The 26,627-nt window shown below is 43.2% G+C and overlaps 1 protein-coding gene across 4 annotated transcripts in view; it reads left to right on the top strand.

Moving 5' to 3' along the window:
* The window catches only part of LOC147246869 (leucine-rich repeat and fibronectin type-III domain-containing protein 2), a 114,664-nt gene that overhangs the window by 27,778 nt on the left and 60,259 nt on the right, over positions 1-26,627 (top strand). For 3 of the 4 annotated variants that reach the window (XM_086182501.1, XM_086182497.1, XM_086182498.1), the window contains exon 2: positions 19,609-19,706. The gene's annotated coding sequence lies outside the window, so the exon portion shown is untranslated. Of the gene's footprint in view, positions 1-15,289; positions 15,436-19,608; positions 19,707-26,627 lie in introns of those variants that run through there. The other variant, XM_086182500.1, reaches the window with a different exon arrangement.

The raw sequence follows: 26,627 nt of genomic DNA, 5'->3' as shown, positions 1-26,627 counted from the left end.
TTACTCATTAATGAGGGGGGGACTCATAACCTGCACGCGTTCTTTGAAAGTGTTGGCTGGAGTTTTAAACGCTGGCTTCATTGGAGACTGACTGGAAGCTTTTGGTCCTGATCTGATTGATATCAGCGTGGAAACATAAAAACTTTTATGGCTCAAGCCTGGACCTGAATTCACGTTTAGATGACAGCGTCAATGAATCCTGGTTTTAATTACTGTCACAGTGTAAAACAGAGCAGCATTTATAGTGTGAAAGATTTAGCACCATTCAGCCCTAAAAATAAATGACTGCCAAAGCTCAAAGTTCCCATGATAGCGGGCTCAGGAGGAAACCTCTACGATTGCATCGTGTAAAGATGGATTTGCATCACATAGAATCTTGTCTGTTTGTACGGGCAGCATCATTGAAGGAGTCCAATGGATGGAGACTTTGGTCGTTCCGAGGCTAAATGTCTGCTGTTTACTGCTCCTTCAACTTTCCCACTACAGATTATGAACAAACTGGGGGTGTAAGAAACTGGCTTTAGTGTATATTCTAAACTGGTTCACTGCTGCACCAGATTAGTGATCACAGACCACATGACCTGTCACTAAACTACCCTGAAAACCACAGAGAGAACTACAGTTGCAGAGTAAAAAAACATGGAGGTGAGAGAACTAGCAGCTGTGTTGGTATGCGCCACCGTCTAGAGTAAAAAAGTATGAAGAAGAGAAAAGCAAAACACATTTGGGTGGAGGGGTGGATGTGGAGGGATGGATGGAGGGGGGGGGTGACTCAAAGATATTCTGGTAACACGCAGGAGCTGAGGCTAGGCTTTGTAGGCTAGTGCTAGATGCAGCAGACATGGTGGCAGAAATGACAAGGACACAGGCTAACAGCATCTTGTCTTTTCATTGAGCATCAGGTGAGAGGACGACTGTCCAGAGGCTGTTGGGGTGGAATTCAAAATTCCATCATCTTCCACTCATGTTGGTAGGAGTCTGCTCTCGTCACAGATTTGCAGATTTCTTTGTCCTTTTGATCCCCGGCCAAAATGAGTGCTAACTGGAAGTGTGAGTCTCCTGTATATAAGTAGTTCTTGGTTTTTCCAGCTCTGCCAGGTTGTTGCATGAGTTCATATCGCAACGAAACCAGATGTGCTACACGTTTCCCACCCACCCACACAGTTGCTATCCAGCTGTCTGGATTACAAATGAGACTGGCATGAGACACAATGGCTGCTGGTTTTGCCTGAGCAGGGGGGTCATGGGGGTCTGCGTGTAGATTCCAGAAAGACACCATGCCGGGTCAGAGGTCACCAGCTGTTAAGTGTCATACCTGCCTCAGAGGACAGGAGCTGTTACGTCATCCTGCAGCCATTTTTACATTCAGAACATAGAACAGTATTTTGTGATATCTAATAATGATGAAAGTGCAAGACAACTATAAACGTTGCCGGCATACTTGAAGAGGAAGGTGCAGCATCTATCCGGTGCCGCAATGTCTTAGCTGATTTGATTTTGATTGACAGGTGACAGCAGACGTCACGGCTGGAGGCTCTTTGTTCTCTAAATGATATGGTGGACCAGTTCTCAAGCTTTTCTCCCTGTGCGCTGTGGCTTTTGTCTCACTCCGAATCAGGCCTCTGATCACAGTTTCCAGTGTTTGACTTGCTGCTTCTGCTGCAGCTCCTTCAGCGTGTTTGCCGTGCGAGAACGTGAGCAGAGTTCAGAGATTGATGTCAGCAACCAAAGGTAGCGTGTGGCAGCTTTTCAAATGGGCTTGAAGTGTTTGCTCTGCGACGACTGTGAATACACGCGTTTGCATCATCCCTCTGAATTCGGGATGTTTTAGTCATTTTGTCAGTTATGGTTGGATAGATTAAATGATTCATTGACGAGTGCGGGTGGTGCTGAGACAGAGACGCAGCTGGACCACGCTCTTTGTGTTAGTCATTTGTTGTATATCTTTACAACTATTTACTGAAATAACCGTAGGTTCTACTAGCTGCTATTACTTCCAGACCAGGAACGCTTTGGATCATCTGAATTCTCCTTTGGCCCAGACGAGAGGTGCTAACTATCAACCTGAATGTCTGGCGTTCTTCTCTCAGAGGAGATAATGCTACTGAAGCAGATTTCCACATCTGAGGGCGTTTGTATGGTGGCTCAGAGGGTCGAGTGAGAGCCGAGACAAAGGGATTGAACTCTAGCCTCGTCAGGGTCTTAAGTCTAACACAAACTCTGCTCCCAGGTTTGAAATACATCTAAGTTCAGTTAGTTCTGTTCCTACTGACAAGCAATATTATAGAAGGCCTCAGATTGCTGTGGTCAAGTACATTGGTGAGTAAAAATAGCCTCTCAGTCTTGGCTGTTCTTGAAAAGGCTCCATGTTGCCTCTTTGGACAGCTAAGAGCACTGGCACCACGCGCGGTTGTATTTCTCATTGTTTCCTAGCGGATGGAGACCTAAATCATAGAAAGACGAGCTTTTAATTCAACGATTGCAGACAATCTGGCTGGTTTATTTTCACTCCTGTTGTCAGCAGATGTCTAATTGAGGTTAAAGGAATTATGAATGAATAAACGAAGCCTGGAGGGAAGCACATCTCCGGACTGGGATTTGTCTGCTCGGCATCGCTGTTGGAGCTCACTGGTGTATGTTTAATTCAGCAGTGAACACATGTGCTCATGGAATGCAAGAGAGGAGTGAAAGAGCTCTGTGCTGCCAGCGTGGAGGTCAAGTCAAGGATTCAGTCCTGTTGTAGGCGATGGAGGATAAGAGGAGTGCTTGCTTGTGCAACAAAGGAACGAGATGATTGTGTAACATGTGAGTCAGACATGTTAGCAGTTCCCCTGTCGACTGGCCATTGTTTACATTCAGGCTTTCTCTGCTTAGTGATTTGCTTTCTTCATTTCTTCCTGACGAATATGTCAAACATATGTTACATCTTTAAGAATGTCTTTGATACAGTTACATCCTCCACTCCCTCATGACCTCTGCCGAGGAGGGAATGTTCTCAGAGGTGTTTGTATTGTTGGCGCTTGCAGACAAGATGATCCCCTGTTTATTTCTAATAAAGCTTTATTGCAAATTATGTACAGATGAGAAGTCCTGATGCAGTTACACCCCCATGACTGTTATCAGGCTATGTCACCAAACTTGCTGCAAGGGTGAAGGTTGAGGAAGTGACCACTTTGTGTTGAGATTGATCGCTTTACCATTAAAAACATTGCGTTCTTTATTAACGTGATCTTTGGCTGAGTTAACGTGGAGCTGTGCTCTTTTTGCCCTCTGGTTTCCTCATTATTCCAATAAGTCAGAGAGGTTTTTCCTCCTTCTCAGTAAACAGGTTTCCTACAACTCCAGAAACAACAACATTTAGATTGCTAAGAATAGAAATGCTCTCTGTAAAACTGTCTTGTGGCACAGCTCGTCCCTCGTGAGAGACACGGAGGAAACAGAGAAACGAAACAAAAATTCAGTGCAATTTTTATGTTCTCCAAACAATGGAAAAGAATGTAGCAACAAGAGGAAGTCTTCAATTAATGCTCGCATCGTGTAAAGGTTTCAAATTGTATTTTCTTTTTGTTATTAAGTTGTTCAATAAAAACTGTACAAATATGAAAAGTAGAAGAAAAACATTTCTCCCCCAAAACAAGTTGCCCAAATATCATGTCAGGGAAAAATGGGGCATTCCGTTTTTTTTTTCTACTGCAAAATGTTACACTTGAATGCACAGAGAGCAAGGGATTATGGGATGCTGGAGTAGTAGAGGAATTCATTTAAATAAATATAAATGACTCACTCCCACAATCTGAGACTTTCTTGGGTACACTGTACATGTGGAAACGTTCAGACCTGTAGACCAGTGAGAGGGTAATTGCATTTTGCAACCAATTAGCTGTAAGCGTGCATTGCAACTTTGGTTCATTTGCATCTGTGCATGCTCCCTGTAACGCAACTACAAAGTAAACGCTTTGATGGTGTCGGCTGCTATCTTTGTTTTAGAGAGGATTGTATGAGTGCATCAGTAGCAGCAGGCCCTTCAGTGTGTGTGTGTGTGTGTGTGTGTGTGTGTGTGTGTGTGTGTGTGTGTGTGGGAGGGCATAACCCATTTCCCAGGCTGGTTTGAGTGGTTACTACATGGGAGCAGTAAAACCAGACCATGTGTGTCTGGCACACAACAGCATGCCAACACTATTTTTTGTTAACACACATGTTTACTAGACATATAAGTGCTACAGATATAAGCAGTAAAATGTAGGAGCTGTAAATCTTTATGTGAGGGGAACACCAGCTCTCTCTCTCTCTCTCTCTCTCTCTCACTCACTGAAAGGTGGTGAACATTTTCTTCCTATCATCCTCTCGCTGCACTGCCTCATCTTTTCCTTTGAAAGTAAAACTTGGCTCCTGGTCAGATCTGTGAGTTGTACATTTCCCTCCAGGGAATCTTGCTTGAGGAGGTGAGCTCCAGTCTGTCAACGGGGGAATCATACAACACAACACTTCCTGGGGTTGGAGTGTAATCCATGAGAGTGTTGAGACAGATCCCTAATGTGACAGGCGGCGTCTGACTCCATCCTTTCATTAAGCACCGTATGCATCGCCGAGGCGTATCCTGCCGCAAACTCCATCCATCCTTCCTAAACCATTTGATATTCATTCACAACACAAGTGATCAAAGGGACCTCCCTTTCTCTTCTTCTTCAGCTGCTCTCTCCAAATCCTCTCAGGAGTTTGACGCCATCTGTCTCTCTTTTCTAACAGTATGAAATCAAATTAAATAAAAGAGGGGTGGAAGCAGGAAGTAACTTTACAGACGTGTGAGTGTTGCACCCAACATTATGAATAAAAGTTGGAGCTGAATCTGTTGGGCACAACTTACCCAAGTCAAGCGGCATGTTCTACTTCTTACACCAGGTTAGGTGAACTCCATGGTTTTCTTCCTGATGGTCTAAAAGCTTTCTCCACTCTCAGCAGCATCCAGCTGCTCTGTAGGAGTCCAGAATCCGTTACAAAGACCTGAAAATTAGTACAATAACGGCCCTTAAAGTCGCATCGTCAGGCTGTTGGAAACCACACGTTCTTACTGAAGAGAGCAAAAAGCTATAGACAAACACTGGAAGGTTAAGTGAGTTCTAGAGCCGTTGATTTTTTTCTGTATATGGGGATTTACATGTGGCTGGCGACTGTACCCACATGCACACCTATTTTCGAGAGGGAGAGAGAGAAATGCGTATATTGAACCAGAGCAGTCGATCGTGTGAGCGCAACAGTAAAGAAATCCCACAGAACCGAGGTGACAAAGCTGCATGTCAATTGGAAAATGAAGCAGTACAAATAGGTGTGCAAAGAAGGTTCCCTGATTTGATTAATTTAAAGCTGAGTGGATTCAAACTGTCTTGTTGCAATATTTCATTTTTGTCTCTAGTTTGAGTTGCAGCCAGAGACGCCGCTGAGCTCCACGTTTCTGTGCTTTACAACCACAAAGAAGCAGTAGATGACTTCAGCCGTGCGTTTTCTCTCCTGCTAAAACTTGATGCTACCGCAACTGAGGAACTGTTACGCTACTGCTTCTTATTCTCCACTACAACCTGCTTAGGATGAGAAAAGGATTTTTCACAGTGGATTTGAGGAGAGTTCCACTCTGCACTGTAATTGCAAGTTTTTGTTAAGTCCTCTCTCTTGCCGGACCTGACCTTTGACCTTCCAGCTCCAGGCTCACGCTTACTGGGAAGGCTGGCAAGCAGAAGTGTCATTTGAGGATACACAAAATAAAGCCTGAAAACAGCAGATGGAGACAACTGGACACCTGAACACTGTAATATTTTAATAGTCTCATTGTGACAGGAAGCAGCTCATTATCCAGCCAAACACACACTTCCTCCTGGCCGGGTGGCAGACAGACACCCCTGATGTTTGTTGTCTCGCTCAGCTAATGAGATGCAGCGGTACGGATTGATTTGGGCAAGAAAAAAACAGGCAGACGAGTTCATTTTAGTATGGAGATGAAAAATTGATAATGCATATTTGGTGTCAGTTGAGTAGGCACTATTTTTTAATCACGCATCAACAAAAGTGATCATTGTTAGTGAAGTAAATTTTGCTCAGGAAGCATCCAATCATAACACAAGTTATTGCAATTGACAGGCGGAGCAGGGAAACGGTCTTCGGCAGGTTGACTCAGGCTCGATGCAGGCCGCCATCGGCATCGACTTATTGTTTCGACTGAGACAGAGATAAAATTGATACATTTTGATTAAAATATATCCCTGGATCCTGGAGATTAACCCATTCCAGGCCATAAGCAGGATGTAGCTGTTAGCAGGATTGAATTTTGGTGTGATTCCTCAGCCATGCATGCTATTTTTGGCTGTTGGGGAAAAAAATACTGTATGTTCACAGTCTCGAGCCATGTGTCGTCCAGGGCTCCGTAGAGAAATATGAAAGGGAATGTGATAATAGTTTAATGTCACTTGCATCATCAATGTTGATCTTAAGGTCATATTCCTTGCTATAAATAATGGAACCCCAGGGTTTGGAGGGCCATTTTCACTGCAACGCTTGATGAGAAAATGGGACCAAGAAATTCAGTGGAAAGATTTTTTTTTTTTTGAGAAAGATATTAGAAATTAATTTTAAAATAGAAACATGAGTAAATTACACATATAGTCAGTTTTGTCGTGGTGCCAGGCCTCGGGCCGCTGTCCTCCAGGTTTCCCTTGTTCAGAGACTAAACGTCAGATATGAGTGAGAATGTCTGTCAGCATCATAAATGTCTATGTATTAAGCCTGTCTAGCCTGCCTATATAATAAATGTCTATACAAAAGTGCTGTCTAGCCTGTCTCAGCCGGGGGGGCTGTGGGAGAAGCTGCGACCCAGGATACAACCCTACGTAGGAAGTGCAGCTTTAGATAATAGATGAGTCTTTTCAGGACTGATTTAAAGGAAGCGAATGGTGAAGTTCCCTTTATCTCCTCAGGCATCTCGTTCCCCTGATACATCCAACCCTGATCAATCTTCATCTTCTGCCTGAATTTACAAATTGCCTCCTGCTGGAGGTTCTGAGCCTGCAATTTAGCTTATAGAGGATTAAAAGGTCAGAGATGTAACCAGGTGATAGTACAGCACCATCTTCTTGGCTCTCCACACAATTCAATTATGATCCGTACAGAGACCATGGCAGAGAAGCCAAATATAACCATTTATCCTCTTGCCAAATTATGTTTTAAACTCATCTTAAAAGTGATTCGATTAATTTGATGTTATCATCAATACACACACAAGACTCTACTAAAAAAGTGTAAATATTCCATTACTTCACTCAGTATCCAAACTCATGCCTTAATTCCAGAGTTAAAGCACATTTGACAGCAATGAAAGTCTTCTCGGAAATGATGAGAATGAATGAGAATCTCCCGTTCTTTGTAGAACCCTTTGAGTAGTGCCGGCCCCTCTTGGATCACAGTAGAGTCGTTCTGTTGTCAGTGCCAGACTCTGGCTGGGCACTTCAGGAGTCTGTCAGTGTTCCACAAATATATTTTTAATGGTTTGATTCAGGTCATTCTCTTGTTGACCCGTGAACCTTCACCCCAGTCTGAGCTGAAAAGCGTTTCACTCAGAGTTGCTCTCTGTGTCTGTATCCATCTTTCCATCTCTCCTCAAACAGCAGGATTGCTGCCATCATCCCGTTTAAGTGTAGCCATCAGGTGAAGAGAGGTGAGGCACTTCTTCCACACGCCATCAAGAGTTGGGGCCAAATCCTTGTTTTACAGACCAGAAGGTTCTACTGGTCTGAGAGTCATTGGGGTGTTGTTGAGGAACTGCTGGGACACTCAACATCTTTAAGACTCAACATCTTCACAAAGGAGATGTGGATCTTTAGGTTCTGGCCAAGGTTGCTCATGTTTGATTGCTCTGACTACCAGGACGGTCAGATGCACAGAGACTGGCGGTGGTTCTGATGTTCTGCCGCGTTCTCGGGCACTTCAAATGCTGCTGAAATGTTCTCGCATCCTCCCTCAGATTTGTGCAATCATGGCAGTTCTTCCTTGCAGGTCCAAACATGATTCTGTCAGCTGTTCCGTCTCCCTCTGGCACACACCAGCAACAGTGCTACATGCAGGTATCTGCCTTCCTCAACAGCTAGAGTTAATTCAACGCTGTCATGGGGTCTAATTGATGCTTCTTGAAAGTGGAGTCTGGTCAGGCAGCATCTCAGGATGCACGGGAGCCCGGTCACTAGCGTTGAAACTAAGAGTCTGAATCCTTTGGGAATCTGATTTTCACACTTTCATTCTTCATAATCTTATATGCAGTTACTGCGGAAACGTAGTTCTGCTTTGAGTGCACCTCGATGAAGAAGAAGTTGATGAAATCCTTTTTTAAGAATCTGAGACAACAAAACGTGGACAACTTGAAAGAGTCTAACGATGTCTGTTTGACAGCTCGTGGACTTTAATCACTGAGTGATGATGTCAATAAAGTGAACACTTGATCAAGTTGTTATTGTCCATTAATACAGCAAGCAGACACAACTCTCAGCTCTCTAGCTGCTAATGCTTAGCCACCTGCCGTTAACTTGCAGTGTCAGAACTTCCATAAAACGACTTCCTGTTGTATCGTTGATGAGCCGGCCCGTGAACCTGTATCCTGAAACAGTCTGAAGGGGATCTGCTGCACTGGAGGATAATTCTTTGAGTTTTCATCACGACCCAGGAGCATTTCAGGTTAACTACACATCATCTAATAAGTCATGATGGGACCAGCCCTCAGTCTGATAACGTGCTTTTTTATTTGTACTTTATTTTGAAAGCATGAATTTTTTTTATCTGAGTGTTAGAGAGTCACTTGTTATCCCTGTGATGGTGAGCAGATGGAGTTATGGAGAGCCTGGTGGTAGAGAAAAGAGAGCAGATGTAAATTTTTAACATGCATGGAGCTCATGACCCATATAGAATAGCACAATTAGAAAAACAACACAAGACAAAATCATTGCATTATTAATTTAAGAGGAGATTAATTCATAATGTATCATGTTATCAAAGCATGTTCCTAGCTACATCAGTCCTGACTTTGACTCCCTCTGCGTCTTGGGAACGACTCTCCTCCATTTGACCTCCAGCCTCTCAGCTGATCCCGCAGAGGAAACACTGATCAACCATTTATTTAGAGAGTATCGATTCAATTAAATGCCTCCAGTTCCAGCATGTCTGCTGGGACTCAACCAGTTTAAATGTGGGAAATGTAGCAACAGATGCTGTTCATGTGGGCAGTGGATACTTGTGGTTTGCCCAAAAAAAATCTGTGCGCTTCACTGAGTGAGAAGTGAGTGGAAGCATCGTGTTGAGTGGCTTTTAAAAACCAGGAATTGGATTTTAACAAAAGAATGATTGTATAGATCAATAAAGTTGGTGTGAATGAGTTTTACTTAGCTTGTGCACAAAGCTGAAAGGATTGTGGAGTCATTTTGAATCAAGACTGTTCAAGGAGACTTTGTTGCGTGGAGTATGTTCTCCTGGAGGCAGCAGAGACGGCGGCGTTTTTATTCTCAGCTTGAGAAATAATACAATTTATTTCATAGGCTTAACCTTCCTGATTTGAAGAAATACAGAGATGCACTTGGAAGGAGAATGCCACTTTTCTCGACATTAAAGTTTCATTCTGCCACTGTTTTTTGTTTTTGGAGAAACTTGAATGTTTTGGTGTGTCAAGCATATACATAAAGACAAGATTCTGCACTGACAAAAGGTCAGAAGATACAAGGAAGCAGTCTGCAGAGGGAGTCGGATTTGAAGGGCACTCACTGCTGGGTTCAGCTGGCTTTGGCTGCTTTTCACCAAAACCACGGAACGATAGAACACTGACAGTACAGATAAAGACAAACAGCAGCTGGGCAGAAGAGCTTTATGAGTGCTTTTAATGATACGGTGTCATTCTTTCCTCCTCATCAGGTCGGCATCATCTCTTTAGTTGTTGAGATTTTTTTTCCCTCTCAAGACTTTTCAAGGATCTTCTTAAACATTCATTCATCATTAAAATCCACCATCTCTCAGCTCTCCTATCAGCGTGACAGCCGGGGTCAGGAAGAGTTTCCCATTTAGTTTGTTGTTGAAATTGCTGACCAAAAATAAAGAAAAAGCAGCAAAATGATACAACACAACAAACACATGTCCAGTTTTGTAGATGTTTTTGCTCAAAGTCAAACACGGCTGACATTGTTCCTTTTTTACAATGACAGCAAACACAAGTGCCTCCTTTCTTACCACATCAATGCCATGACAGAAAAGAACCTTCCTGGCATCAAACCTTCAACGTGGTCGCAAAATGTCACAATCATGATGCATTGTGGGTTGTATACTTTAGCCAAATATGATATGCAAGAAATGTGATAAAGTGAAAGTGGCTTAAGTGCAGATCAAGTATGCTGCACTTTCCATTACTGGAGAAATGGGACACACTTGTGCACTTACATTGAGCACATGAACATACACGCCAAGTAGACAAGTGTGTGATGAAGCGTGCCGGTTGGGACAGCCCCTTCACGTCCATTCACCCAGCAGTATGCAGAGAGACACGTCCTCTACTTCAGAGGTTTTAATCACAGTGCGTTAGGGGAAGATCATTCCTGGTCTTGCTGTGTATTTGCAGCATTTTTGGAAGCTGAACAGTCAAATGGTGCTTTTCCTATCTTACTAAAGAACCACAACATGGATCTGCACCAGTGGCACCTCTGAAAATTGTTTACAGTGCAGTGATATATGTTTGAACTTGTTCCCGTTCAAAGACATACCCTGAGCATCTGATTTACCGGTGAGTGGCCGCTGTGGAAGATGAAAGCTGTTGCATCTGAGTAAAACAGGCAAAATACATTACAAGATGCAAAAAAGGAGCAACAATAACAAGCAAATGAGGTTACAAATGAGCAAAATTGTGCTTGAATATTTATTTTTAATCTTCTAATCATTTAGCTCACAGCATAAATAGATGAATAACACTGAAAAGTATTCCATTGTGCTGTTCTTCTTTTCTATTTTTACAGGATTAATATAATTAAAGGTGCCTTACGTTTTATGAAAAATCTCCCGGAACCTATTTAACTAGTACTACTTCTCTCCTCCTTCTCCTCAATATTATATCAGTTCAGCAGTTTCTTTCCTTTAGAGCACCATTGCTCTCCAGACATGTGAAAGACACATCAAACCAGCAGAAGTCATTTAAAGGCAAATTTTGCCAATCAGATGAACTGTGGCAGGGCTCATTTAGAGCTGTAGGCTGAGAAAATCCTGGCTGGATTTAAAAATGTCTGTCACACCAAAAAGGACTCGGTCTGCATGAAAGTAATGGAGTGACTACCTGCTTCTTTTACTGGCCAAAAAAACCCTATAGAAAAAGAAAACCTCCAAATATTGAAAGTAATTGTGAGCGTGTTGCATTTGTTTCTGATAAATGCATCTGTACGTGAAGGGTGAAAGAATGTGCCTTGTTGCCACCTTTCGCTCCCATGCAACACACGACAGATTGTTCAAAGAATGTGTGTAAGGTAGCATCCAGAGCCAATATGTCCTGGATGTGTTGTAGGTGTCTTTATTGTTCTCTTGCATGAAAGGGTGAAGGGTGAAAAAGCCTTGCGTATTTGTCAAAGCGCTAGAAGATAAAAGGAGGGATTATAACTCAGGCATGAAGTGCCTGCTTCAATCACGTGCCATGTATCAGAAGCAACCTGTGATGCTTTTCTGTGTTTTCTGTCTCATGTAATCGTGCAATATTGGTTCTCGGTGGCCAAATTTTCAATAATGATGTAAACATTGGTGTGAAGGAGAAAAGCTGCTCTGGACACTGAGACAGCAGAAATGCTGCAGGAACTACAGGTTCAAGATCATTATGTGGATATTATGCAGGATTCTCAAGTGGAATCGTGGAATGAAAATAAATGAGCTACTGTAATGCAGCAGGTGTGTGTGTGTGTGGGGGTGTGTGTGTGTGGGTGGGGGGATGTCAGTAGAGGCCACTCGGCTTGGAGATCTGCCACCACACCTTCTCCTCTTACTATAAACAGCATCGTAGTGAAATACACTTGCACTGCTTCGTGTGTGTGACTGTGTGTGTGTAAATTAGCTGATTTGCTCCATGCATGACGAAGCCCACATGCTTTGTATGCATACAAAGGACAGAGCGCAGCTTGGCTTAGCTTTTATCTCCAACGGTTGGGAAATATTAGTTACAAAGGGGAACATAGGCTCGGGCTGCATAATGGAATGCATTTCTCTCCATTGAAAGTTCATTAATTTGAAATTAGATCCTGGTCTTGTCAGCGTGAATGCACTGAATCAGGGTGACAGTTGTGCACGTGCGCTGCTAAGCTAGTCATCCTTGGCTTATATAAGGGAAATGTATGTGAGGAACGTTTGGTTGGTTGAATTTCACTGGTGCCGTTTCATCCTCATGCATCTGAGTTGGTATCCGCTCAAACAGATAATCCCAGACCAACGTTGTAGGTATGAGTGTGCTCCCCTCTGAGGGTGCCTCAGGCCTTATGGGAGCAGTTTTTAATCTTTGCAAACTGTTAGAAATACCGACAACTGCCTGAGGACATACTGCAGTTCCTATAGTAGCTTTAACATCTCTGCCTGAAAGAAGAGGCCAAACAGCTGTACAGTAAAGCACCGCTGTCATGTTCTGATACACTTGCACGGGAGGCGATGTTTGAGAGCTTGTGATTTGGCTTCATCACTGCATTTATTTGAAATTTAATGAGTTTTGCTAAACAAATTTATAGGAAAACATGGATGCGCAGCTCGTATTGTTAACCGCCTCCTAATGGTCTCTATCAGCGTCAGCCGGGCGGCCGGAAGGACGTGGTGTCATGAATGATGGCGAAAACAAATCCTTGACCCTGCCAACCCCGGCTGGAGTGGCTCCGTAACATTCTGCCATCCGCAGAAATAAATATCAGATTTCAACTGACCTTGGCCCTGCTTCTTGAAATCCCAGTGCTGCCATAAGAGGCTTTACCACAGACTGGGATAATTTAATGAAACATTAGACGAGAGCACTCAGCAGTCCTTTAACAAATTGCTTCTCTGGCTGCCAAGCTTGGCTCAATTTGGGTTGCCGGAGGGAAGAGGTGAGTGAAAAGAAAGAGCAGTTATTCGCGAGCAGCTAGCTGAGTTTGGAAAAACAAATAGAAGATGCCTGTGATGGAAAGTCATATTGTGGATTTATTAGAACTTTCCGCAGGACAGATTAGGTGGCGGGAAGCTGTTTGTTGACTGTGGAGCAGACAGAGCGGGTGGCACACTTCCTCTCATCCACGTACACCTATGGGCGTAAACAGGTGGCTGCTGGGGGCTGGCACCTTGTCCGGGGCATGCTCTGTGAGTAAAGGCCGGCCTTATTATGATGCGTTGACGACAGAGAGAAGCATTTTTTTCAGCATCACAAAGCAGATTCACCCCTGGTTACCTCTTTGTGCTCCACAGTGTTTTTAAGCTTGGGATTTAAAGCCTGCCACTGAGTAAAGCCTTGAATTAGCTTAATGAGAGGAGCCAGGCACATGACTTGCAGCTCACGTGGAAGGAAAGTCACAAACAGGCTTGTAGTTGTGTGTTTGTGGTTTGTGTGAGTGGTTGGGGGTGGGTCCGTGTAAGAGTGCATTTGTTTGCTAATTTGAGTCCAAATGGAACTCAGATGGATCTTTGATGTCTCAGTAATGAGGGCAGACGAACGCACACAACAGCGTCTCAATGCTGAGGCTTCCAGCGAGTGGAAGATGCAGCAATGACCGCCACACAGTGATTATTATTATTTACTGAGACAATTATAGTTGACACTAACATGATGGAATAGATTGTTGCTTTGACTAGAAAAGGTTGACATGAATGTATTTTTATCCTCCTATCTTCTAGTGAAGTATATTTGTTTTGCAGTGCAGCTCAACATTGACCATCCAAACGGCTCCAGCGCAGCAAATACATTCACTGTTCACTTCCTCCTCCTGTCAGTCCACCATGTTTGATACCAGGAACCAAACCAACCAGCAGGCATTTGAATCACGACTCTTCAATATTTGACTCAGCCTAAAAAGATAGCAGGAAGAGGCAAAGGCACAACCTAAGTCAGGTCAGCCTTGATGCTGTCTGTGTGTCAAAACTTCCGCTACTCAATGCCAGGAGCACCTATTTAACTGTTGGGCAAAAATAAAACTTCAGTCATCTTTCAAAATAATGCATTTACTTTCAGTTTCCTGCGCCTTTCCAGGCGTTTGCAGCAAATTTGACCTGAGGTTTTAGGAGCTGCTCTCCCCACGAGGCATTGAAAATTCTATTTTTGAAGTCACGCAGTTTAAAGTAAGAACAGTTTGGAGCCACTTTTTTTTTTTTTTTTTTTTAGCTTTGATATTATATGGAGAATCTGACTGGGATTTGCCCTCCATGAATCACTTCGTTTGTGTGGTCTTGAGACAGGTGGACACGGACAGGCAGGATACGATGAACTCCAGTGTTTTAATGATTCAAATCGGCAAAAACTTGGAAATGAAGCAACTCCACACACACAGGAAGTAAACACTGACAGGAATAGCAAGGGTCAAGGGTCTAAAATACTAATGGAACCAATCACCCATGAAGAAACAAACAGGGAGTGAGTGTGCGTGCGTGCGTGCGTGCGTGCGTGCGTGCGTGCAATTAATTGATCACACAAAAAGGTGCGGAACACATGACGCAGGACGCTAAGCAAACAGACTCAAAATGGAAGCGATATCACATGAAAACAGGAACACCGAGAGGAGCAAGACAGAGAAGACACAAAGAAACAAAGGATTCCAAACAAAAGGTCAAAGACTGAGTCCAAACTGAATTATTACAGTCCAGATGGGACTTTAACACCAAGTGTTGTTTTTTTACAATGTGGCTCTACCGTTGGCGTGTTTACTGTGCAACCGTCTGACCTTGAGTTTCTCACCTCTGCCAATCTATTTCTTGAGCTGTTGGTACTGTCCCTCTGTGTATAGAGTCCTTATTGATAGGAGCGCTAAGAAACGTCACTGAAATGGTGCCAATAAAGGTATGATATGCAGGAGCAGGAAGCGCGGTTGACAGGTGAAGTAATTTGTGTCAAAATGACGTAATGATGTCATAAAAGAATTTTGAGGGATTTCAACAAGAATAGATTCATACGCTGAAACGCATGAATACACCGTACAAGAGTGAGGTTCAAACTTGGTATTCCCTCATTGTGTAATGCATAAAATACAGGTTTTACTGAGCGAAAATCCAGGTGTTTAGCCATGTCCTCTAAATTCCTGATGACTCCCTGAAGTGGATCTCCAGCAGCAGCATGTCTGAAGCCATTTGAATGACCTCATCTCTGCACGCTCGTCTCTCCTCTCTACGCTGCTGCCGTTTCTTCTTCTCATTCTCAAAAAGAGTTCCCCGTGGCTTGACGGTTCATTCCAGGTTGTGACAAACTACCAGAGCACACATCAACACATTTGCTGTCACCTGTGTTTTTCATTCTGTTGACACAAGTGACACTTCATTTATCTCACAAGAGAAAGAAAAAGAAATGAGTAGGTGTTCATACCTTAACAGGAGTGCTTGCAGACGTTGACTGTGAGAGGTTACGCCGTGACCCAAGAAGGCAAACGGGGGCTCGGTTGTTTCTCATTAGCATCTCTGGCTTAACACCAATGTGAGCAAAAGACTTGGCTCATAAATCAAATGTAGTAAATAAAACTTTAAGCCAGAGAACTTATGACATGACCTGCCAAGAGTCTTCCGTTAACCCATCAGTAAAGGTTTGCAGCGCTGTGATGTGTTGGTACACTCATACTCTCCACTCATCTGTGCTGTGCATGATCTAACTAATGTGAGCTTTTTGGCAGGTAAGGCTGACAGGCAGAACAGGGAAATCTCATTAAACCTCACGCATGCATCATTATCAGTGTGCACGGTTGGGCATGAGTGCATGACTGGCTGTATAGATAGTAAAGCCAACATGGCAGCAGGCTGGAAAATATACCTTTGATCAAGAAAGGGGTCCAGGAGTGCTGGTAAATCCATCTGCAGGTGTATCACTCTCAGCCCTGAGACGGAAGGAGACTGTATGATGGGAGAGACTTGGACACGCTTCCTGCACGCGTGACTCATGTTGAATAATCGGAAGACTTTCTCCATCATGGTTGTTTGGGTTTTTGAAGTGACAGCCTCTCACAAGTCCTGTGCCCAGTCACAGGCATCCTCAGATGCATCTTGGCATGGGTGCATGGCGGGGGATCAGTCAGGTATGGGTACAACTGGGAGGTGTTGAAGCCATTCATCACTGCTCCTGTTTGGTCTATTTTATTTTGGTGATTTCTTATGCTAACGCCCTATGTGAGGAGCATCAGAAAACCCTAAAACCAAATGGCAAATGTTTCTCTCCTTCTCCATATTCCGTACAAACCAGGTCTAATTGTAAATGCGTAAAGAGGACAAGCAGATGTGAGAAGGAGCTTAAAATGATACTTCACCCAAAACAAGGGTTTTGCTTCTGAAGCACTCATTTATGGGTGCCTGAAAAGACATTTGTCCCTCCTTTATTACTTCTTTGTTTCTCTAGAATGCAGACGAGGCCAGCCATGTCTAGTTAGCTTGATACGAATGGGGACTGATGGCTAACAGCAGCAAAACTGCACACAAATGTCAGTTTACAATCCCAAGGTCAATGTCCATCTTCTTTATCAAAAAAACCCAACAACCTAAAACTTGGATTTGAACTAAAAACAAGCTAAAACCCCTCAGGTTTGGTGCTTGTTCACAGCTCGTTGATAACTTCCTCATCTCTCTGGAGCTGACGACACACAGATGGTCTCAGCAGGCTACCCGAGGAGTGGTGGGAGGTTTTATGCAGGGTAAAGGACCAAGCAAATGCAAGCTGGTTTCAGGCAAGAAGCCAAAAATGGATGGATGGATGATGATGAGCAGAAAACCTCGTGGGCAGAGGCATTTTAAGTATCCCATCAGATAAAAACATGAGCTCAACAGTCTTCCATAGATGTTTTGCCTTCGGGATTCAGACGAAAAAAAATTGAGTTAAATGGTTTGGCTCAGAATTCCTTGAACTGTCCTCAACTTTTCCAGTCATTTTGGGTCAGAAGACAAACAGAACAAGCCGTCAGCACCAGTAGGCAGGATTCATCGCTTGTGCTTCAGACCATCCAGCTGTCATCACGAGACATGTGACCAAGTCCTCCATCTTAAACTTTTAAAACTCAAAACGTGACCAAATCTTTGTTTCTAAGTGAAACACACGCGCGCACACACACACACACACACACACACACACACACACACACGCACACTGATATCTAGAGGTATTGAGGATTTGTATTGTTTTGTTCAGGAAAGATGTTGGATTTTAATGTATTTTGTTCATTAATCCTAAGATTAATCCATTGCTGAACTACGTTACATTTTAGTTAAAGAGATTCATTCAAATAAAACACAAGAATTCAACTAAAAACTCGATCAAGAATGTGTCAAAAGACCTTTTTTGCGAACCTTTTCATTCTGTACATCACTTTCGAAGCATCTCTCAGATCATCATGACACATATCAGGTCTCCAGTATGTTTTGTTTAGAAGTACACAAACGTAGGCAGGCTAATATTAAGCCTGTTGAACTGAGGTCAAATAATCCACTCGAGGTAGAAAAGTTAAGTGCAGAACTTTAGTGCTGATACATGTAGCTCATGTTTAAACATTTTAGGATGAAAAGTAAAGTGAAAGCTCTGATTCAAAGCCAATAACCTCAGTGGGAAATTAGTTTTTAATGTGAACTGCAAATTTTAAGTCTAAAAGAAAGAAAAAAAAACGTCATTCATCCTGTCAAATATTTCACTGGAAAAGTCTCAAATATATCAAGTTGTTTTTAAGTGCGTGCGGTTGCAAATTAGTCAAATTAATGTGCTTGAATAGCTGATAAAGCTAAAACATTTAAGAATTAAAAGTCAAAGCATCAATGATTGAATTCTAATAACCCTGGTATTATTTCTGAATTGTTTCACTGTCATTTTTTACTACTCGGTGATATCTGATTCATGACAGAGGTTTACTTGAACTCACCGGTGGATCTGCTGATGGACTTGAATGCTGTTGCTACCGTATTTTCCAGAGATTTCTTCTAGTCCACGAATTGATACATGGTTTGAAATATCTCAGCACTACCTCTGAATCCGAATCAGTTCTCAGCTCAAGCTGCAGTTGCCGTTCTGAGCGAAGTAGCGCTGGTGTTGCTGCTAGACTATGATACATTATAGCGACTACAGAGGAGCCCTCAAAGAAATTAAGCTTCAAAGAAGAGAGCGAGATAGCAGCAGCCCAATCAGATTTCACTTTACTGGGATAATAGCATTCAGTTCCCCGGGGGCAGAGACAAGGATGTGTCATAAATTATGAATTTTGAGGAGAACAGATATGGGCGGTGGTGACACGCAATAATTGGCACAGCACTTAGCTCGGAGTGAAGCTAGCTGGTGGCAGAGTGAGGTACGCTGCAGGCGTTTGCCTTGAAAACAACTGGCAAAGCTAGCGTGTCACATCAGCACCCCCAATTATCACGCTGATCACAGGCTCTGTGACGGGGCGACCTGATGTCATCATTTGGGGCAGCATGTCGGGTTCAAGCCTACAGATCCCTTCGTAGATGATTGACACTCCAAAGCTCTCTAATGTAAAACAGGCTTGTTTTAAGATAACTGGGGTGAACTGGATCACCGCCATTATCCCTATTAATTTTCTAATTGCTGACTAAACCCTTTGCTCATTTGTTTGCTGTTTAAAACGATCTGAAACCTGTCAGACACATTGATTACCTTTCAAAAGCTAGACTTTTTTAAAGGGCCATCATCATCGAGCTCTAAAATGATCAAACACAGGTTTCCAAATGCAAAGTGTCATTTTGTTACTTTAGACTGAGTTGAACTTGAGGTTGTGTGTTCATTTGTTTGTTTGTTTTTACAGTAAATCCTTTTAGTTGAGCTTGGTTAGCTCAGCGTGAACCAACCAATTTAACCACCATCGTGACATCAACCGTCAGTCGGTCCTCAGCTCTCAGCAGCTTGTGTGTCCTCTATGGGTTGAGATGCATGAACCATGCAGGTGTTGGTCTGACTTGGACTGTGTGACACATAAACACACTGCAGTTACAGGCTCCGCCTCCAGTGTAACCATGTTGAGGAAGTGTGAGTTTGTCAACTGCATGGAGAAGATCATCTCCCTGATGGATACTGCTATTCTACAGTGTACACTATCAGGGACTGGCCTAACTTACGTTATGATATGTTGTGGATACGCCCACTTTCCAGCGTTCCAATCAAATTCCTCCCAGTGTTATTTCCTGCCCTTCTATGCTAGGTCGCTTGGAAATGTTTCAAGGTACAATAGATAGACCACGTTTCAGTGTTTTTCCAGAAACAGATCGGACATTTATGCTTCTATTTTTTTGCATTCACGCTGATATAACCTGAGTAAAGCAGACAGCAGACGTGGGCTTGGTATGCTTGGACACAGTCTTGACTTTCTCTCCTCAATTAAATAACGGCACAGATTCTGATCCTCTGCTTCTGCCTGTCTCCTTGTTTTCTTGCAGGGGAAAGAGTGAACACATGAGGTGGTGGACGTCTTCATCAGCACACACACCCAGAGCAGAGACTTAGGATTGTGTGTTGCCTGCAGGAGGAATTCAAGGTCAGTACACAGTGCGGTCACACTCACTCACACACACTCAGGCTTAAGACCAAATAAATAGATAGAGGGAGGTTTTCTCCCTCGCTCTCTCTGGGCTTTATTTGTATCAGGAGTCAAGTGAGTTGATAAGATTTTCAGCATCACGTCCATTAACTAATATTTGGAGAACAAATTCCAGTACTTTAGATTAGTGCTTTTAATAAAATCATGGCTCAGAGGAAAGAAAAACATCCTGAATCCCTTTGCTCCCTGCATCTTGTTCTTACCGTACATTCTCTTCCTTTGTCCTTCCAACTGGTCATTTATCTTTTTTTTTTTTAATGTAATATATCCAAAGTAAATCCCTAAATGAACAGTTCCAAACAAACGTTGTCCAAGGTTTTGTTGTTTTGAATCCCTGTGAAGTCCACGCACTGGGAAGACTCTGGAATTTAATTGCTTCCCTACAGATTGCTGCCTCACTGAGAATCTGGGTTAACTGCATGAGAAGAGAGAGCCATTTGTGACCTTCACTGAATGCTGCCAACCACAGTTGCTGCAGCGTGGGCTCCGCACCTACAGCCGCGTAGATGGCCCACAACTATGAATACAGCAACAACTCAGTGAGGGTTAAAGGTGTATTGTAAAAGAGTATTCAAGTCGTTATCAATTGGTACTGGCTGTGCTGAGTAAGCCTGATCACCAACACTTCAGGAGACATGCTGGTGACACACAGGGGTTCGGCCTCCTGGCTAGCACACCTGCCCCCATGCCATGTCATAGTCTTAACTTCAAGGCAAGTTACAGGACTGTGCTTGTTCCAGGACTGTGCCTGCTACAGGACTCTACTTGTTACAGGACTGTGCTTGGTACAAGATTCTGCTTGTTACAGGTCTATGCTTGTTACAGGTCTATGCTTGTTACAGGACTATGCTTGTTACAGGTCTATGCTTGTTACAGGTCTATGCTTGTTACAGGTCTATGCTTGTTACAGGACTGTGCTTGTTACAGGTCTATGCTTGTTACAGGACTGTGCTTGTTCCAGGACTGTGCCTGCTACAGGACTCTACTTGTTACAGGACTGTGCTTGGTACAAGATTCTGCTTGTTACACGTCTATGCTTGTTACACGTCTATGCTTGTTACAGGTCTATGCTTGTTACAGGTCTATGCTTGTTACAGGTCTATGCTTGCTACAGGACTGGGCTTGCTACAGGACTGGGCTTGTTACAGGACTGGGCTTGCCACAAGATTCTGCTTGTTACAGGGCTGTGCTTTTTACAGGACTGGGCTTGTTACAAGATTCTGCTTGTTACAGGACTGTGCTTCTTGATGTGCTGCAGGTTGCACCTGTTTAAACTGCTGCAGTTAGAACCATCCGCTAATTGCTGGATGTTCCTTTTCTTCTCAGTGGAAAATGCAATATTTTAAGATGGTTGTGACAACTCTGTGGTTTAGGTCTGGGTTACTTTAGGCATAAAAAGCAAAAAATATCCTGGCCAGATACATAAACAGCAGCTGGTTGTGGTGCTTGGTTGCCTGGATTTGGGGTTAGTGGATGTTCAACTCTACGAGATATCTGAATGAACTATTTGTTTTTCCTCCTTTCCTCTCATCCTTCCTTGGTTTCACCTGAAATTTCATCTCTCTTCCTCCTTAATGGTCTCCTCCATCCTACCTTCTTCCATCTTTCTGATTTCAAGGCTTCATAGTGAACGTGTAGCTCAAGTTGAACCAATTATAGATGGAGAGGAGGTGAGGATGAGTGAGAGGACAGAGCCCTCAGTCAGCGTCTGGGGTTAATGGTTTTATAGTCTGGGAGATCCCAGGCTGCTGCTCCTGGTTTCCAGCTGACCCTGCATCTCCTTCACTCTACCAGAGAGTGTTAATTCACAGCTTGAGTAGTAGCTGTATTTTTCAGCTCTGGCGTTGGTCACAGATTTGCTTACAGGTGGGCTGCCTTTAAAAAAAAAAACAAAAAAAACATCTTTATTGACTTTTCGTGATATAAGTATTTGCATTATGGAATATAGCACACAGGGATTTTTTTTACATTCAGAAGCACAGCACCCACTCGCACACCCGACGTCCTTGTGTTTCGGGCAACATCAGGATAAATTATATTTAATCTCAGAACAGGTACACATCATCAGGGTAAGAAATTGATCAAAATATGTCATTCTAGCAATGTTTTTTAAATCGATTCTTTTCTTTACTATTCCACCAATGCACGTTTTTTGATGCCTCTGTTCCAGTTGAGGTTTTATTTAATTACTCTGAAATAATTAAATGCTGGCCAATCTGTCCTCTTGTCATTTGATAAAATAAGTGATTATTTTCAAGTTTGAGGTTTGTTGTGTCAGACAGGCCAATCAGAGCTAAAGCAGGTGTGAAGCTGTCTACCTGTTCTGGTAACAGAAGGATTTCTGTGAGGAGAACCGTTCTGCTCTGTTCTCCCACCTCTGACAGCTGCCCTGGGGTTGTGTCATTCCTGTGACTTGCCAATTGTACTATCCTGTCTCTGTATCAGAGAGGATGGTAGTGTGCGGGTTTTTACAATTCAATATTTTTTAAACCTAAAGTCTTAACAACTGCTTTTAAACAGGAGCTTTGACCCTCAAGGCTGCAAAGCAAAATCCTAACAACTTCATGTGGTTGGTGGTTGAAGTCCATTAGAAACCGAGCTAGAACCATATGTGCGCGATAGAAACTGCTACAAACCCTGAACCGTGTTTCACATCAGCAGTGATTCAGTTCATCCATCACTGTTAAATCGTCTAATCGACATTTGCTGCACCTTCAAATGTCGTCAGTTATTTTGTATCATTGGTTGAACTTGAAATGCAACAGGTTTCATTTATATGTGCAATTAAGAATCATGTTGTTTGTGTATTGGCAATGGTTTTCTTTATTATTTTAAATGCTAAAAAAGGTCTCTGGGGAAATATCAAAAATGCTACTGGAAGTGTGTGTGGGTGTGTGTTTAATCGCCTGCCAGTTGTGTTACACCAAGGGGAACATGATTCAAAATTAATGCACTTGCACTGCAGCTACAAGCCACTGGAACATGTTGTGTTGTTAGCCATGCAGGGCGTTGAGCAGTCAGGACCCCTCCAGCATGGAACCAGACCAAACTGAGATTTGCAGGTTCCTTAATTGCTCTCTAACCTGCGAACTGCTCTTATAAGCGGTGCACATGTCTCCTCTTGGGAATGTTTCTTTGGATTGGGTTGTTGAAGCTATTAGAGCAGGTCAAGACGTGGGTTTAAATGTGTCAGGTAGATGCAGGAGACCTTAGCATGGAAGCTAATGTGGGTAGTTCTTCAGAGGCTGTTGTGTGGCTCAGTGTGATCATCTGCTTTGTGATGGAACTCTACTTTAATCAAATGAATATGAAGTAAATGAGGACCCAGGACCCAATTAAATTTGTCCTTTAGTTCTGTACGTAGCATATTTCTGCATTCATAACAAGGATAAGAAAATTAGGAATTGTTCATTTTATCAAGTGCCTACTACATGTATCATATTAACACACTTGATATGCCAAATAAAGCCCTTCCTACAATGTCAACACGCACACACACAAACACACATACACATGCACGCCATCATTCATTGATAATTGCCAATGGAATGTTGATGTGATCTTACATTTTACTGTATGCGATGCGGTTCTCCAATCCATTCAACACCACCATTTTGCCACTGGTGCTTCTGCCGTGGCTCTGCTGGCTCTGCTGCTCTCATGGCATCACCCTCGGCTGCCTTTCACATGACTTTTCATAATCTCCACACGCATGCGAACATCCTCCCAGCTCTCCTGGGCTGAGCTCAGTGGTTACTAGAGGGGTGCAGTACTTCTGGCTCATTTGGTGCCCTATGGGCACGATCCCAGCAGGACTTGAGTCCTAATCCCCCTGCCCCCCATCCTGAAGGCAGACTTCAACACCTATGCTACCACATGTACACTATGCTGCACTTTTGAATCCAGGCCAAAAATACTTGCACATAAACTGCAAACATCACACCTGGTCCAAACCTGAACCTGCTACTCTCCCTCGATGCAAAGTCATGAACACCTGCGACATCTGCCAAGCAACCATGTTTGATGCCAGGGACCACGGGATCAGTGAGGCGATCTGGTGTCATGGTGGATCTCAGGTAAATCTTAATGAGTTTATGAGTTTAGGAAAGCTCCTCTTTGTTCTGGCACAGAAGTCACAGTCTCGGGTCAGAGGTCACAGGATGGTTAGAGATGTGTTTGCTGGAGGTGACTGGGAATGCACCAAAGCAATTTCCATCACATCCTTACCTGAAACCACCAGTAGGGGGTGGTGAGACCAGAGAACACACACACAGTACCAGTGAGTAAAGTTGAGGCTGACTCCGTCATGCAGCAGCTGGATTCAGTCTGGTGGTAGCATGTTGTGTTTGATGCTTTATAACTGCAGAGGGAAATGTCAGAGAACCCTGAGGGATGACTTCAGTTGATGAGACCCTTCTGTCACCACATGTGTTCAGCTCAATTAGGGAGTTACATTATTCTGTACATGTGTTATTAAGGGGCAAAATGTTCAAAGAAAGTAAAAATCAAGTATTTCCAGGTAAATCTCAAAGTCTCATTCACAAAACAGGTCACACTTGACACTTTCTGATTCATACACTTGTTCTCATGTGCACTAAATTTGAAATTGATTTGAAAAGCCACTGAGGTTTTATATATTTAAGTACAGAGCAAAAATGTAGTCTTGTCATTTGTAGTCAGTTATACATGTTTGTCAGTAGAAAACCTGCTACATGCAGGAAATACCTTTTACAAGTTCAGTTTATTTACATTACCATTAGATACCCTGGGTGATGTGTTGGCAACAGCAAGCAACAACTAAACACAATGGATTGACATAATTTTTCAGGTCTGAGGTATGTGCTCCTACCCTACACACACACACACACACACACACTCAGACATCATCAGCACTGCATCATTCCCTGTAGAATGAACCGATCTGAATGTGATATCAAGAGGAGCTGCACTTCCACTGGTTAACATCACTTCCCTGCTGCTCGCCTCACATGAGCTTGTGTGTAATAAATCATGGAGTCCTGCTTGGCTGCACTGTTGAACGTAGAATGTAAGTATCACAAGAGACAAAGAGCCTACGTTCTGTGACGGGTGCAAAATAAAACTGGGCACTTGACCCACTGCCTTGAAAGTGATGTGCCATCAGTTTTTTGAACAACACAGAGATGCATTGTCTCCTCTGCAAACATATTCTTAGAGTGGGTGTGCTTGGAAGCCTTTTCTATAAAGATCTGTGGAAAATGGGAGAAATAAATATGCTTTACACATTACCAAAACACATCCAGTCCAAAGAACTAAACCAAACTTGACACTCAGACAAAATCTGCTACATCCCACAGTTGTGCAGATTATATAAATACTGGCTGATGAAACTGTAGCAGAGAATCTTCTGTGCAGCAAAATGGTTTTATTATTTTTTTGCCTCCTGACTGAGCTTTGATCAGAAAATGTCTGGATGGTGCGATCCATGAATGCCTCCCACAGTAGCTATTTATGAACTTGTCCCAAAACTGTCACCCGGGTTGATGAACGGCAGCACGAGTCCCAGGGATGAAGGTTTGAGTGCAGGATCCCCATCAGCCTCTTCCTCAACAATAGTGCACGGACTCCTGTGCGCAGTCTGTTCGCCCCTGCAGCTCTTCCCATGCGTGCATCCTGTTTACCTGTCGCACACGCGGCTTCAAGTCAGACGGGTTGTTTCTCATGTTTGCATCAGTGCAGATGAGACAATCAGATCCTGTAAGGTGGCTCATTTTTTGGCATGTGACACCGATAAACCTATTTCTGTGTCAGTGCGTATTGATTTAATGAGTTGAGCTTGAACCAGTTTCTCTGTGGAGTCAGATCCTGAGGTCGCCGGTCTAACCAGGTCAATATGTGTTAGGACTTCAAATGGCTTAAGAGCAAACCAGGAGGCGCATGCAGGATGCTGAGTAATGTGACATGAAGAAATCCATGATGGAACATGCCACATGCACGTGAACAAGAACGATCCTTCAGTGTAAGAGAATTGAAATGCCTCTCGGTTTATCAGTTCCTATCATCGATCGGGGGCATACTGTATCTATCGAATGAATGATTTTAACATGTTCTAATGGGGGCTGTGACTGTGCCAGACGTGGTCAGACTGCTGCCAACTTGGGTCTCCTATTGGGAATCAATCAGAACTGAGGAAGAATTTCTGAGGTATCCATCAGTTCCCATCTCTAGTGTCTGATGTCCAGTCAGTGCAATATTCCTTTCCTGAATGGTTTTGTAGCAATCAGTTATTGCTACCTGGAAATCCGCTGCAGTAACCTTACCTTTGACACCTAAGATGGATGTCACTGCCCAGTCAGCCCACAGCTGCAATCGCTCAAGTCATCATCTTATCCAAACCTGTGAAAATACATCTAAATACACAGGTTAACCCCTATTCAAGAGTATCGGGTAGTGGAAAGAAAAGTGTGTCTGTGTAAAGTTATAATTAAAAAGATGGCTGCCGTCTGGAAAGAAAAAGAAAATGCCTGCCTTGATTAAAAAGTATTGATTGAGAATAGAAGGGCAGCGAGGCTATTTTCCTCTCAGCTCTCTATGGTTTTATGACCTGCTCTTTCTATTTCACCTTTGAAAGCCCACACCAGCCTTGTATGGCGCAGACTTGCTTTGCTGACAGTTTTTCTGATTGTCTCTGATTCTTAAGGGAAACGTATTTGAATGGGCATTTGTAAACACTGGTGCTGGCAGCTCGTGCACTCCGTCACATAGAGATGTATTTTTCTCTTCTTTGACACAAGTGAAAGCAGAATGTTGACAAGTGCATCCGATAGGAATGGCCACAGGTTGTATATGCTGCCCACATACTGTAACCTTGATATTTGA

Source organism: Aulostomus chinensis, chromosome 17 (genome assembly GCF_037954235.1).
Source record: "Aulostomus chinensis isolate RoL2024-O1b breed Wild chromosome 17, RoL_Achi_v1.0, whole genome shotgun sequence".
NCBI lineage: Eukaryota > Metazoa > Chordata > Actinopteri > Syngnathiformes > Aulostomidae > Aulostomus > Aulostomus chinensis.
The sequence above is the reverse complement of the archived record's forward strand: the minus strand, read 5'-3'. Positions and strand labels throughout refer to the sequence as shown.